Consider the following 15,175-nt stretch of genomic DNA (forward strand, 5'->3'; position numbering starts at 1 on the left):
ATATACATATTACAAAATGAGTTTAGGACATCTTTAATATTATTGTTATATCAAATGATATTAAGTCCCGAAGTTGATGAAATTGGCCAATTGGCCATTTCGAGTGCCGTTTTGGAGGCAATTTTGTCAAACGCGACCTCTCTGGGTGCAACAGGGGAACAAGGTACGGGCTTGAAACCCCGTGATCTTACTTTCAGATATACATATTACAAAATGAGTTTAGGACATCTTTAATATTATTGTTATATCAAATGATATTAAGTCCCCAAGTTGATGAAATTGGCCAACTGGCCATTTCGAGTGCCGTTTTGGAGGCAATTTTGTCAAACGCGACCTCTCTGGGTGCAACAGGGGAACAAGGTACGGGCTTGAAACCCCGTGATCTTACTTTCAGATATACATATTACAAAATGAGTTTAGGACATCTTTAATATTATTGTTATATCAAATGATATTAAGTCCCGAAGTTGATGAAATTGGCCAATAGGCCATTTCGAGTGCCGTTTTGGAGGCAATTTTGTCAAACGCGACCTCTCTGGGTGCAACAGGGGAACAAGGTACGGGCTTGAAACCCCGTGATCTTACTTTCAGATATACATATTACAAAATGAGTTTAGGACATCTTTAATATTATTGTTATATCAAATGATATTAAGTCCCCAAGTTGATGAAATTGGCCAACTGGCCATTTCGAGTGCCGTTTTGGAGGCAATTTTGTCAAACGCGACCTCTCTGGGTGCAACAGGGGAACAAGGTACGGGCTTGAAACCCCGTGATCTTACTTTCAGATATACATATTACAAAATGAGTTTAGGACATCTTTAATATTATTGTTATATCAAATGATATTAAGCCCCGAAATTGATGGCCTTTGCCAATTGGCAATTTCGAGTGCCGTTTTCGAGGCCTGCAGTCGTCCTGTCTACTTCTACCCTGTCCTTGTCTTCTTGCTGCCATTCGTCATCATGGCCACTTTGTCAAATGCGACCTCTCAGGGTGCAACAGGGGAACAAGGTACGTGCTTCAAACCCCGTGATCACGGGGCTCAACACAATAGCACAAAACCACGGGCTTCCAACACAATAGCAATAGCATAAGCCGATGCGAATAGGTATATGACTTTGGAACTATGATACAAAGGGTATCGACCGTTTTAAAGGGTTCTGCTGCCGCATTTTTGTATTTTGCGGTAGCCTTTATTACATTCCCAGTAGAAGGGCATAGCACAAGCCATTGATGACATGTCATTGGCAGCACGATAGAAGGGGTCTCGCCCGTTTTGAAGGGCTATGGTGCATCATTTCCGATTTCCTGCGGTCGCCTGTGTTGTGATCTCGGTAGAATGGCATAGTATAAGTTGTTGATAATAAGTCATTGGCAGCATGACACAAGGTGTTTTGCTCGTTTAATGGTGTTCCGCTGCCACGTTTTCCGAATTTCGCGATCGCTTCTGCTATAACTCCAGCAGCATAGGATTGCACCAAGCCACTGATAACTTTCTTTCTTTCGCTCCATGATACAGGGAGTGTCGCCCGGTTTAAGAGGCCTTGCTGCCGCCGTATGCCAATTTTGCGGTTCCCTCTTGCGCATTCCTGGTAGAAAGGCACAGCACAAGCCGTCATGAATATGCCTTTGGTACCATGACACAAGGGGTTTAGTACATTTTAAAGGGCTCTGCTGCTCCCTTGTCCGAATTTCGTGGTCGTCCCAGTAGAACAGCATCATAAGCCGTTGATAATATCTGTTTGGAACCATGATGAAAGAGGTTTCGCCCGTTCTAAAGGGCTCTGCTGCGATCTTTTACGGAGTTTGCGGTCGCCTCCGTTACAATCCCAGCGGGAAGGCAAAGGCATTAGCCTTCTCGAATACGCCTTTGACACCATGATACAAAGGGTTTCGCTCGTTTTAGAGGGCTCTGCCGGAGCCTTTTCCAAATTTTGCGGTCACCATTGTTAAAATATCAGTACAAGGGTCTCGTATAAGTCGTTGATAATGGCTTCGCTATTCAGAATACACCAGTGAGTCTTTGTGGTGTGTTCCTTGGATGACCTTGCCATCATCGGTGTCGCAGAAAGGCCGCTTTTTACTTTTCTCAAAAAAGTTGGCAGGCGATGCAACGTTTCAGCAGCAGACTTTGGGTCATTTCTTGCAGGTATAAACGTGTAAGCGAGTTATGGACTATGCGTGCTGCACCTCAATAAAAATTGGGTGATTACCATGAGCAGTGAAATACAAACGGCTTCGTAACAAATATGTATTTTCGTCTACGATGGTTTTTCCTCATACAATAGCACAAGTGCTCGTAGGAATCTGCTGCCGTGTGAATGTTCGGACTGCCGGCAATTTGCTGTGCAAGTTCACTTTTTTTGCCCCGTTATCGCCCCGCAAGCTTTTTCCTTGCCATATCGTCGCGGCTCTCTCATGCTGAATTCAAACGGTAGGTATCATCTTTTGAGTCCGTTGTGCAACTCGTATCAGCACCGAAAAGCAACGACAATTTCACCTTTGTCATTGTTGTTGCGGCTGGCACTATCATCAATATGCATAGAAGCCAAGATGCGGTACCTGGTGTGACAAGATGTCTGCGTGATTTCGAGTGTAGCGAACCATAGGGTGATATATCTTTATGGATACATATCTATGGGTATATGCATTTGTGGCCAAGCTGTATCAAGAAATCTCATGAATTACAGTGGGGTGGTTGAAAAAATTCAGGGGGAGTGTACATTTCCCTGTGGGGTGGGGGTAATGAAGCCCCTGGAAAGGACCGCAATTATAAAGTGCCATAACGTAAACAGCTGAGCGGCATAAACTCTTAAAAATGAACTTCACCGCATAGCACGCTCCTAGCCAACCATCACCTCGAATGATATCGTTACTTGCCTTCATTTGTTGAAAACGGGAGGCATACTCCTTTTTTATGACACTTATGCTGTTCATAATTGTCACAGAAAAGGCGTACGCCTCCCGTTTTCAACAAATCAGGGTAGATAACGGTATCATTCGAGATAATGGTTGACTGGGAGCGTGCTATGCAGTGAAGTTCATTTTTAAGAGTGTACTTATTAAGCATTCGCATATACAATTCATCAATAAAAAACTTCAGTTGACATACCACCAGAAACAAATGAGACACTGAAAATTTGAAACGTGTTTCAAGTTTTCCGTACATTGTTCTTCACGAACGATTATTCCAATGTGCATGAGCACTGAAATTGTCGGTTTACACACTCTATTGCTGATTTTGTTTGCATTTTCAACGTGAAAAAGAAAAATATCAGGGAAAGAGAAATAATTAAAATTTTTGACACAAGGTACATAACTACTCCATCTAATTTTTTTTCATTTTTTTCTGTGCGCCCCTCTGTGCTCCATATAGTTTTTTGTGCATGATATCCGGAGAGGCTGCTGCTGTGCTGCGCAAACCCACAAACTTAGTGTAATAATTAAGATGATGCCATTCTCTGCACTTGCCTCCACTATTACTTCTCAATTATCATATTACTTACAGTGTAGTTTATTAAAATGCAGGTTCAGACCAGACCACTATAACTAATTGTTGAAGTTCATGAGTCATTATGGCGCATTATAGTCTAGTTGCTCATGCGCCATATAAACTGTAATCATCATCATCATCATCATCATCACAATGAGTCACAAGAACTGCTCGAATGTGAATGTACTTCGTGACGTCGACAGGAGTAGCACTGCATCGAGCAAGAACAACAACAAATAAGTTAATGATAATGAATGGGGAAATTCGCCACGTAAGGTGCGGCCCACTACCCCAAGACACAATGGGGCAGGATGTGATCGAGCAATGGTAAAAGTAATGCCTCAAAACCTGGTTTCATTCCGAATTCTTCATTATTGGGGTGGGGCAGGGGGCAGCTTTATTCTATGTAGTGGTCAAGAGCCCTCGGGACACAGAATAGCTGACTGCAAGCCATGCACATGCGGCCCGCGTGTGTGAGAGCCCTGATTACCCTGATCTAAGCATTGCTTCATCTTAACTAAATAATGTACTGGAGGGCGCGTAGCACTTGTTTAGCGTTATCTCCAAATCTGCTAATGAACAACTTTATTTTTTACTTTGGGGTGTCTAATCGCCACCGGCTATATTCTACCCTGTTCCAGTTTCTACTCTCCTATATAGGCTATACTCAATCCCATGCCAGTCTTCATACCATGGATCCATACAACTGGTTATTGGAAATCTAAAATAAACATTGGAGATCAAGTTGAAAGGTGTAGGCTGGTATTGAAGGAAGGGGTCGCACCAGGGGAATGAACGTGTAGTATATTTGTATTGTTGGGAAAAACTCACGTGACCTCTGACGTCGGGCCAATCGTTGGGCCTCGGTAGAGTAGTTTTTTGCTTTGTTTTATTTTGTCTCCCTGGGTGACGGGTGACGTAAAGCGACGCTTCCGAGGCGTTCTTTTTCCCTTTCCCCTCTGTTCTCTCCCCCGCTTTGGCGGTTCTGGATTTTCGTTCGCATCCAGTGAAATCAGTGGAATAAATAAAACGCGGAAGCGTTGGCTCTTTCTGTTCCACAAGGTGCTTTATTTTTCGGGATTGGTATTTCCAAATAACACATATGCAGTCCTCTGTATCTGCGCCAAACGCAAACTTTACATAAACATTGTTTGATAGCAAAATCTCGGTGAAACAGGGGAAGTCAAGTCTGAAGTTCGAATAATATGCCGAAACAAATTCGCATTCACTACTAGCTGATATGTCTCACGTGGAGAGAGAGGGAGAGAAATACATGATGACGATGATATGGGGATGACTTCCACTCATTGAGCAGAATGCTACCCCATTGCTATTGGGAGAAAATGAGAGGATGGTGATGAGGATGATGCTGACGACGCTGACAGGGTTTTAGAGAGAGTCGATCAGGCCGGTAGTTTGCAGGAATTTGATGAAGGGGCGTAAGACGGACATCTGCTTTCGTGTGTCCCATGGTCCCAAAATGAGCCTGAGGTCAAGGGGTCGGCTGTCAATCCGCGCAAGGTCGTTTGCCAACAAGTGACGCTCCCTCCTATAAGTGGCACATGCGATGATCACATGGTCCGCGGTCGCTGGCACACCACACTCCGGGCACAAGACACTACTGGCACACCCTATCTGGTAACGGTAGTACGCCGAAAAGGCAACATTCAGCCGTAAGCCATGTAGGAGGGACTTAATCACGCGCGGCAGAGATGTCGGTAAGCGACACGAGAATGTTGGGTCTACAATTCCTAGTATGGTACTGGCCGGGACGTCCCGACGCCATTGTTCGACGGACGAGGAGGCAGCCCAGTCACGAAGAAGGGACCGTCTGTCCCCCCTTGGGAGAACAATCGGGACACACTGGTCTCACGTGGAAGATTTCACAGTAGATCAGTCAGTTCACTGCACAGCATAGGTCGGCATTTTTCGAAATATTCAATCAACATCACATCATGTCCGGCCTAGCCCACAGCCCATAACATCAAATCACCATCACAGCCCATCACGTCATAACCCATCATTCGACATCACCATCACAGCCCATCATATCATAGCCCATCACTTAACATCACAGCTCATCACATCATAACCCATCATTCAACATCAACATCACAGCTCATCACATCATTACCCATCATTCAACATTAACATCACAGCTCATCACATCATTACCCATCATTCAACATCACAGCCCATCACATCATAGCCCATCATTCAACATCACAGCTCATCACATCATTACCCATCATTCGACATCACAGCTCATCACATCATTACCCATCATCCGACATCACAGCCCATCATATCACAGGTCAGAATTCAACTTCAGAACTCGTTCTGAGTTCAACTTCGTTGTGAATGATGGACTTTGAATCTGATCTGCAGGGACCGGTTATGAGACTGAGGGCCTTGTATACTGCGCATGCTTGCGCTTCGGCGACGACTTGGCTTCGGGGCTTCGGTGACCGTGCGTCCCGGCTTCTGGGCAGATGTCATTTTTTGGATGGCGGCCGTTTACAGTGACGTTCGTAAATTAAACAGATGTTTGTGCTGCCGCAATGGTGGGCGGGGCTTGGCGGGGCGCCCGCCCACTTCCCGGAGCGAGCCTGAAGGAGGAGGGATGGCGATAGGGTTGTTCTGAAAGCGTGAATGTCAATACCAGGTGCATAGGATGAGGATTGGCTGCACGGCTGCTAATTGAGCTGGCATATTTCTGCCTTCTGCTACGTATGTGGAAGGTGGCGGTTGTGTGGAGAGAGGCGGGAGGGGTGATGAAACTGCTCGTTGGTGTTCGGTAGTCGGTTACGCTGCATCGGGGAATGACCGGGATCTCATGATGGGAAGGAGGCATGTGCCAATAGATGGTGCAGGAGAGTATGGTGACTTCGCCCCTGTTTTTCTGAGTGCGTTGAGATTTCTTTTTTTTTTCTTTTCCCAGTCGAGAGGTTTCGACGTGCTGCTGGTTAAACTGGGACTTTTAAACTGGGTTGGTTGAACTTGGGGTGCATTGCAAATATCTTACAGTGAAACGGAGGATTTTCAGGCAAATGCATCTTTGTTTTCTCGCTCAACATCACATCACATCATCGAATCATTCAACATCAAACTCAACATCACATCACATCATTGCCCATCATTCAACATCAAACTCAACATCACGTAACATCAGTGCCCATCATTCAACTTCACTCAACATCACATAACATCATTGTCCATCACTCAACATCACATCATTCTGAGTGATGTGATGGTGAATGATGTCGGTGATGGTCATCATGAGTGAATTCGCCGACCCATGCTGCACAGGCACACACATTCACAAATCCACCATGACAGAAAACATGTCCATATTCCTTTGCTGCTTGTGTAGTGTCAGATGTCAAGGCTGACCCGTCACAAAGGAACCTGTGCAGCTGCTAAGCCGAAAGATGATGTTCTAACCACTCAGGGCGGCTTATCCATTCTATTGTATCCATGCAGATGCTTTTCTGAAGCAGATATGAGTTGAGCAGTACCTAGTTGATACCTGAGCAAGAAAGACCAGAACAGGGATCAGAAAACGTGAAAACTAAAAATTATACCGGCTGAAATGTTGCGTATATGCCACAGGTGTGGTGCTATGCTATGCTACGCTAAGCGGCAGAATGGAATAGGAACTGACTTACCTGCCATCGAGTGGAAAAACACAATATTGATCCTTCTTGAATCGTTGTCGCACCAAGCAAGCGAAGCAGATCTGCCTTCCACTTATCTATCACTGAATTTACGTGCAGAAGTATCCAAGAGGATTCGAGTTTTGCAGAGTCGGTAACGACGGGCACTAAACACCATCCAAAGCGGTACCGGCAAAGATGCTTTGCGTGCGTCCCTGCTGCACCATATTTCGAAACTTTACGGCGAGCTGCTCCGGCACCCTACACGGCGGTGCCGGCTTACGCGCGCCACGAAAAGGTTATAATTTCAAACCGACCAATGAGCGCTTGCATACCGGGGGAGCGGCCGCAGGAGCCAATGGGATGCTCTCGGTAGAGAGTTCGCGCTTCGACGTAAAAATTTTGACATTTCATGACGTTTGATGACGCGAAAGGCTCGCACCGCCTCGCTTTAGTCAGCAAGTGAACTCGCGAGTTTCATCCCCTTGGTCGCAGCATCAAACCGCGTTATTCTCGCTTCGTTCCAAGCTGATCTAAACTCGCTGATTGCTATGCAATTTATTTTTGGCGCTCATAGCCGCTACGCCGCGCTACGCCGCTCATAGCCGCAGTTGCTTCGCGGTGCTAACACACAAAAAGAAAATGAATACAACAAGGTCCGTACGGTGCATTTGATGCACGCTACATTAGTAGTTGTAAGGGACGAATGTCGCCTCGGTAGAAATATTTTCACCGCTAGATCACGTCACGGAAATGTTTCCTTTCAAGGAGGGGGGCGGCGGATGTGCATTGTCATTCAAGATACGATAACACATCACCGAACGGGTTTCAGAATGAACGCCCACAAAAACTGTCATTGTCATGTCATTTTGGTTTCGCCACTGGTTTTCCTTTCCCACACTTCAGCCAATCAAATTTTCCTACCTACGGAAGCCAGAACATGGGAAGTTAGAAACTGCAACATCTGTTGTAATTGTCTGGTCTTGTGTTGCTGTAAATTGGCGTGTGATTATCCATCTGCGACTACACTTACAAGTCTGGGTAAACTATTAGATTCACTCAGTTGGTTGGTTGGTTGGTTGGTAAAAAAATAACAAGGGGAGGTTAAATTTGCGCAAGCGAATTCTGCTACCCGAAAAAAGAAAGAGGGTAGAACCCAAAGCAGAAAAGAAAAAAGAAAGGAAACGGTACGATTGCACCACAGAAGGTGCGAGCGCACCGCAAAAGTTCATCGGGGTGAGCGTCTCGATCGCGACAACGCAGGACCGAGCGCGCCGTTCACATCAAGGATCATAGTAATGTCCACGCTCCGTCTAGTATAGGGTTTCTAGTCCAGATTTCACAATGAAATTGACAAGAGCATTGAAGGCCGCGTCCCTGTGGTTAGCGTCCCATACGCCTAAGACTTTCTCTATGCTGAAGTCCCTGCTGTCGAGATGGCCAAGGGTCTGCCTCAAGATGCGCTACTTCAGTGTTCACTCAGTGTTCTCTACTTCATCACCGCCTCGTGTGTCGGTGACCTTCTGTATTCCTACCCACTGCTGGGATTTGGGAACATACACGCCTTTGATTCTGAATGTATCTAGTTCTGCTCCAAAATCCCTGGTCCAACGAAGTTGCGTTTGATGAAATCATCGGTACTCGCAGACGCCACCACTCGCATCGACAGAGCATTCGCAGACGCTGAATTGTCCATATCTTCCATTTCGTTTAGTAATAACTGTGGATATAAACGTGATATCGAAGATGTCACCGTTCAATTACGTTGTACGTCCTTGTTTGTTGTACGTCCTTACGTTTCCTACTGCAGCGTTGCGAAGTAGCATTTGGTCAAATCGTTCATTTTCAAGCGACCATTAAAGGGACTCTGACCAGAAGTTCGACAAATATTTCGTTTGCATCTATTACGAAGGTATAATATGCCTCCAAGCCACACGCAAAATATTTTGGCTGTGCGCGGAGGCAAAGTTTGCCAAACAGGGAGCAGAAAACCGGCTTCGCTTTTCCCCCTCAACTCGCGCAATCGGGGCCGAAATCTAGCCTCTTTGCAGTGGACATCCGCCAATTTCCGTGTGCGTGACGAAGTCACGAGGGCCACGTTTCATTGGGCGCCCGGACCGGAAGTTCTGTTGTTAGTGAGTTTGTGAGAGCGCCGGCATCCGTCCGGAAAGCGATCTTCAATATGGACGTCGAAGGCAGAAATGCGGATACTTCGAGCCCGGAACTTCTTTCTGACCTTTCTGCGATCGAGACATCGAGAAGAAAATTCTGCGTGCTGAACAGCTCGGTAGGCTTTCGAAACGTCGCCGATGCCGCGAATGCGAGACGAAGTTAGAGCTCTACGAACATCAGTTACAGATGAAGCAAACAGCATGAGTCGCCTGTCTTCAGGTAAGCGATGAGCTTTTTAACGCACACTGTGATCGAACATGTAAACGTTCGCAGAAATTTAAATTTCGTGTTCTGATATCTAATGCGCACTTGCTGTTCATGGTGATGGTGTGGCTGGTGTGTCCTAATGCCGAAGGAGATAATGCTTGTGCTGCAAGGAGCTCGAAAACACTGCCGAATGACTGCAGTATGAGTGCATTACAACCCACAAAGATTTCCAACTTCTATTCTTCAATATGACTGTCCTGAAGGTCGCATATTGAACTCCGTGGGCACGCGAACCTATGAGCGACTGTATTCGCAAGTAAGTCACATGTGCCCTTGTCGAACGATGTTAAAATTTGGGCGCCCAAAACTGGTTTGGTCCTGCAATAGAGTCGTTAAAAACTCCAGTACAGGGCGCAGCACATAAAAAGGCTATACAGTACACGACTCTGAACTGGAGAAAACCAATATAGGCAATTTTGTAATTGTCAGTGTGCTGTGTCCTGAGTCACGTTTTTATGTATTGCATTGTATAAGGTTTTAGCGTAGGTTTTTAGCGATATTGAGTGTTCTTGATTGTCGATTCAGTGAAAAGTAAAACAATTTTGGGTTCTAAAAGAACACAGCATGTGTAGTAATGTACAAGGTGTGGGCAGGTAAACTGCAGTTACTCTCAGGTGCATGTAGAAATGACAATGCACACACACTGTACTGTAACCGGTTACCTATTTGCCTAAACTGTATTTTATGTACATCTGTGTAGACGATGCAGATACACTGCGTATCGCCAGTTTGCAAGGTGAGTATGGCACAAGCTTGGAAAAAACAAGATCATGGTCATCCCAGCCTGTGCAGTGAAGAGGGTCTGGGAAGCCTTTCCCACAGAAAATGCCACAGGCTTCAAGTACCCAAGATCCTAACTGGGGGTACCTCTTCGCACAGCTCGTCTATCACATTTAAAATAATTCAGCATCTGTATTTAGGATAATCTATAGCTCTCAGGATGATGCATGGTTCATGAGTTCAACATGTTGTGTTGAAACACAACACTAGTCCTTTTTAATGAGTCTTGCGGAATGATAGATGAGCACTCCTTTCGTGACATTGTGTACCATTGCTACAGTGAACAATTTCTTGAGCAAGACTGATGAACGAACAAAAAATAGAGTCTTGTCTTCCAAATATGTATGTTCCTTGTAACTTCCGTATTTGTTAAGTGACCCATGTTGATGTCCCCCCTCATGTAATGCCTGCAATGGCCTTTGAGATATATTCATAAATAAATAAATATCAAAACCGGAAAAAGATGTAACACGTATCCTCTCTTTGTGTGAATGATACATAGACATTCTCAGAAGATTTGTACATAGTCACACTTTGCCTCATTTTGCATAAAGCCTAGTTCCACCTCTTATATCATCTCCGCATCTTCAATCTCCAAAGCAGTACAATGCTAAAGTAATCAGTTACTACATAAAAAGAAGGAGGGGAGGAAAACAAATGCTGGCACATCTAAAATTCGAAGAAACCCTGGTACTTTCACGGGGCTACTCACGGCTCAGTGCTGGATCAGATCCCGATGGAAAACAGCTTTTCTGAGCCTCAGTGATAGATTCCCTTGATTGCACTGACTGTGAGGCACATCTCATTGGCTTGGTGGCAAGTGGGCTTGCGTCTGATAGTAAGATTTGGAAGAAAGGGAGCAAGGAACATCTCTCTACGGTCTTAAGAAGGATATCAACGTTACCTGTCAAGGTACAGCATTTCATGTTGCTTTCAGTAAGTACAACACTCCTCATAGCAGTTACCATTCGTGTTGGGAAAGCATGCTGAAGTTAGCTCAGGCAGTGCATCCAGAACTGTGAATCGGGTTCATAGAGAGCACCTGGTGAGAGGGACAGCAACAGTGTCCAGTAAAGACTCTCCAGGAATTTTGTGCAGGTTTGGGGGTCACACCTTTTAATAGTGTTGATGGAAAGCAGGGTGTGTGAAACACTGACTTCTGGTAGATGAATTCTTGGTATTTATAAACCAGGCAGGCAGACCTCTCGGGTTCCTCCCAACGACACTCCTCCTCCGGTACCCATGTTCTAGTAATCTAGAAAAAGCCTTGGCTCTCTTGGAGGAAATTGCTAATGAATCTGAGTGTCTTTTGTGGAAACAGGTCGTAACTGCCTTTCTATCCACCCTTCTTAGTTGCCCTAGTATAAGCAAATATGTAATGCTGTGCACCATATCTGATGCTAGCACACTAATTGCTTTGAGTGTTCTCAGGCTTCTGAAATGGAGCTACCTCGTACATACGCTGTGCCATGTCGGCAAGAACATAAATCAGACTGCCTTTACTTTTTAAATTGGCCCTTCAGTGCTTCATGTGACTGCAAGAATGGCACCCCAAGAATGATTTCTGCAATGTATTGAGCTTTGTAAAACAACAACTTTATTTGAAAATATATTCCAGAAGCCGGGTGACAACCTCATAATGTAGCGTCCTTTACTGCAGACACCGCTCAACACAACGAATAAAAACAGAGCGTAAACGTTTTGTCGCCTATCCGGGTGGCATCATCAGTACAACAGAGGCCAAAGATGAGCACATCAGCCTATCTAAGAGGGAATCTTACACATCCGATAGGGGGCCACGGTATGTATTACAGGCTGAAGCATCACGCCTGATAAAGCAGGATTCTAAAAGAACTTTCTAGGGTCCCATCGCTAGTCATGAGCAAAGGTTACTGCACCATCAAAATATATGTCCCTTAGGACAGCAGTGGTAGACTGATTCGGTCCTGTTTAGTTAAGCTAAGCATTAGTAGCCCTGACTCTTTTAGTCTTGTCCCACGTCTTTTGTCTATCTCGCCAATGTAGGTTGTATCAGATTCTATGCACTCAACTTGATATGCACAGTCAAAATGCCTGATGGGCACAGTGCCCTCCAAATAGCGTATGAAATACATTGGATGAAAGGAATGCGGACCACCGATTTGACTCCTTTGATGTTGTTTTTGATTGTTCTCTGTTGGAGGGATGATGCCACCTGGATAGGCAATGAAACGTTTACTCTCTTTATTCTTAATTGTTGTGTTAAGCCAGTGTTCTGAGTAAAGCATTTTACATTATGAACTTTGTTTGAATGATGATTAGTGGCGAGCTTCATACCCTGGGCCACTACTCTAACAATTGCTTGTGGTAGTGTGGCGAAATGGAATAACGAGCCTTGTAGACAGTTTACTTGGCAATATATTTATTTCTCTCTCATAGGTTGAAGAACCCAGTGTGTTACATAACGGAGGGGCACGTAATTATACAAGACCGATCACCAAAAGGCCTTGCTTTTGACTAGATTAAAATGTGAAGCGATTGTAACATAACATAACATTGCTGCACGGCGATATGATAGGTTCTCCTCACGAGTTGTCGCCACAGTTACGGTTAGTTGAGAAACTGCATATCCAGGTAGCAGGATCAAATTTTAATTAGGCTACTTTGGCCAACACGCGAGCGTAGAGCACAGTGTCAAAAGCCCTTACAAAATAAAAAGAATACTACACCTACATGGACCCAGAAATCAAGACAGTTTGAAATGCTGTGAACGAATTCCACTACGTTAGTTTTGCCTGAATACCCTTTTCTAAAGCCATGCTGGAATTTAAAAAAAGAAATTGACAGAGTCAACTTGGTTGACAACGTGGTAGTACATGATGTGCTCCATTAGTTTACAGGGAACCCTAAAAAGTGGAGCTGGTTAATAGATAGAAGGAGCATAGTTGTCACCTCTTCTGGAGACAGGAGTAAGCTTGAGACCTATGTCCTCGACTCGCACACATACTAAGAACCTTTGACACAGATTAACGTATCTTCATTCCAGCTCTTTCACTTTCAGATGTTCATCTCTGTTGAGTGGTCTGTCATTCTTGTAACACAGATTGGAATCGAAATGCAGGTGCATAAGGGATGCTCTGAAAGAAAAAGTGTTTGGTTTTAGTCCTCTTAATGTTTCTGAAAACGAAAACAAACTTCACGGTGACTACTCTTCTGAAATTAGCAATTCCAGGATGACAGCAAAAAAAAATATCTTGCCATATCATTATATCCACCTGGCACTTCAATTGAATAATGGCAGTTGAAGATGACGATGATTCAATTTAATGACGCATAAGCAACTCGGGCTATAGTGTGCCAAAACCATGGTAAAACTGTGACTTGTTAAATATCAGATTATACTAAAATAATATACTTTGTTGGTTGGTAAATTGAGATATAGACAAAAACATGATATGATAAAAATAAGCAATTGAAAAAAAGGCAATTGTTGGCTTTGTGTGACTGATGTCGAGTTTGCCACACTACGTGTTGAATAATAATGTACGCTGATACGCTGTAGCATATAAAGTACAATCATACACACGCTCAATATGTGGTGGATATGTGAAACCAATATACACATACTTACATTTCAAACTTTCTTGAAAAAGGCAGTCCAAGTCTGTCGGATTTGCCAGACTCTATACAAAGCCAGTAAGCACAGTGTGGAATGACTGATTCATCTTTCGAAGGCAGAGGTGCAGCTACCACGACGCTTCGTCATCTCAATGCTTCGGAGCGGCATAGCCTAGTAAGAAGCCATCAGAAGGATCTCATAACGATAACTTGGTCGAAAAAGTGGAGGGTTCTGTGGGATATGTAAGAAAGCATACGCGTTACACAACAGCTACGAGAATGATCGACTGCACCTGCATGGTTTTCAGTACGTAGACTTGGAACTGAAAAATAAATGTGCTAACCTTGTTGATACTACTTTTCCGTCAGGACCACACGAGAGCACATTTGGTTTTTTTAGTTGAAGGTATCATCGTATCATCAGGTCCCCATGCTCCTTTGAGATGCAGCAGACAGAAGTTCGCTGAGGCGAGTGACTGCCGTTGCGGTTCGTCGCTTCGCAGCAGATCAAGAACAGTACACCGCAACGATAGGTGAAACGTTCAGAATATGGTGACCAACTCCAACACCAACCCAATGACCCGAACAAAGAGGATGAACCGGGAGTCACACAAGTTCGCAGTTAGCAAGCTCGGCATACGGCATCCATTACAGCTGACCGGATACGGAAGCATATCTAGGAAGCAAGCATCTTCACCAGCTCGCTTGCTTCCTAGCCATTTTTTCATTGTCATATATGGAATGCCGTGTACAGATTGAAAAGAAAATCGTAGAAACTGTTGCAGGTGATAAATGCAGGGTATATTTTTCTTCTTGAGGCTCTGTAACAAAAACATATTAACGTAGAAATGCCATTTCACGAAGGAAATTGACAGATATTGCGTGACCACGTGACGCGTTTGAGCCAATTGTGGGTGTTGCGAGTGGCCCCCGTGTTGACGTCATCTTGATGGTGGGCCGGGGTGGATATTCTATATAAACGTATGTTTTCTCGGTTTGACGCTAGGCGTGCTGCACTCGGATGAAGTCGAATGTTTAAAATTCGAGTTTAGAGAAACCGTGGGGTTTTAATGCGTGAATTTTCGCATGGAGAGTCATTGTTGGGTGCTTTATCGACTACAAGTACGAAAGAGCTCCCACAGTTTCTGGTCAGAGTCCCTTTAAAACAAACAGGAGACAAGGTCACACACAAGTTGGTCTGTTGTTG

The 15,175-nt window shown here is 44.6% G+C and overlaps 1 long non-coding RNA gene across 1 annotated transcript; it reads right to left on the bottom strand.

Annotated features, from left to right (window-relative positions):
• Window positions 1-13,468: 13,468 nt before the first annotated feature.
• LOC135399573 (uncharacterized) lies at window positions 13,469-14,382 on the bottom strand. The gene is made up of 3 exons (XR_010424344.1): window positions 14,313-14,382; window positions 13,982-14,200; window positions 13,469-13,487 (listed from the first exon to the last, which is right to left on the bottom strand). It is a non-coding gene; the product is annotated as an uncharacterized LOC135399573 (long non-coding RNA).
• Window positions 14,383-15,175: the final 793 nt, after the last annotated feature.

This window comes from Ornithodoros turicata, chromosome 7 (genome assembly GCF_037126465.1).
Source record: "Ornithodoros turicata isolate Travis chromosome 7, ASM3712646v1, whole genome shotgun sequence".
Taxonomy (NCBI): Eukaryota; Metazoa; Arthropoda; class Arachnida; order Ixodida; family Argasidae; genus Ornithodoros; species Ornithodoros turicata.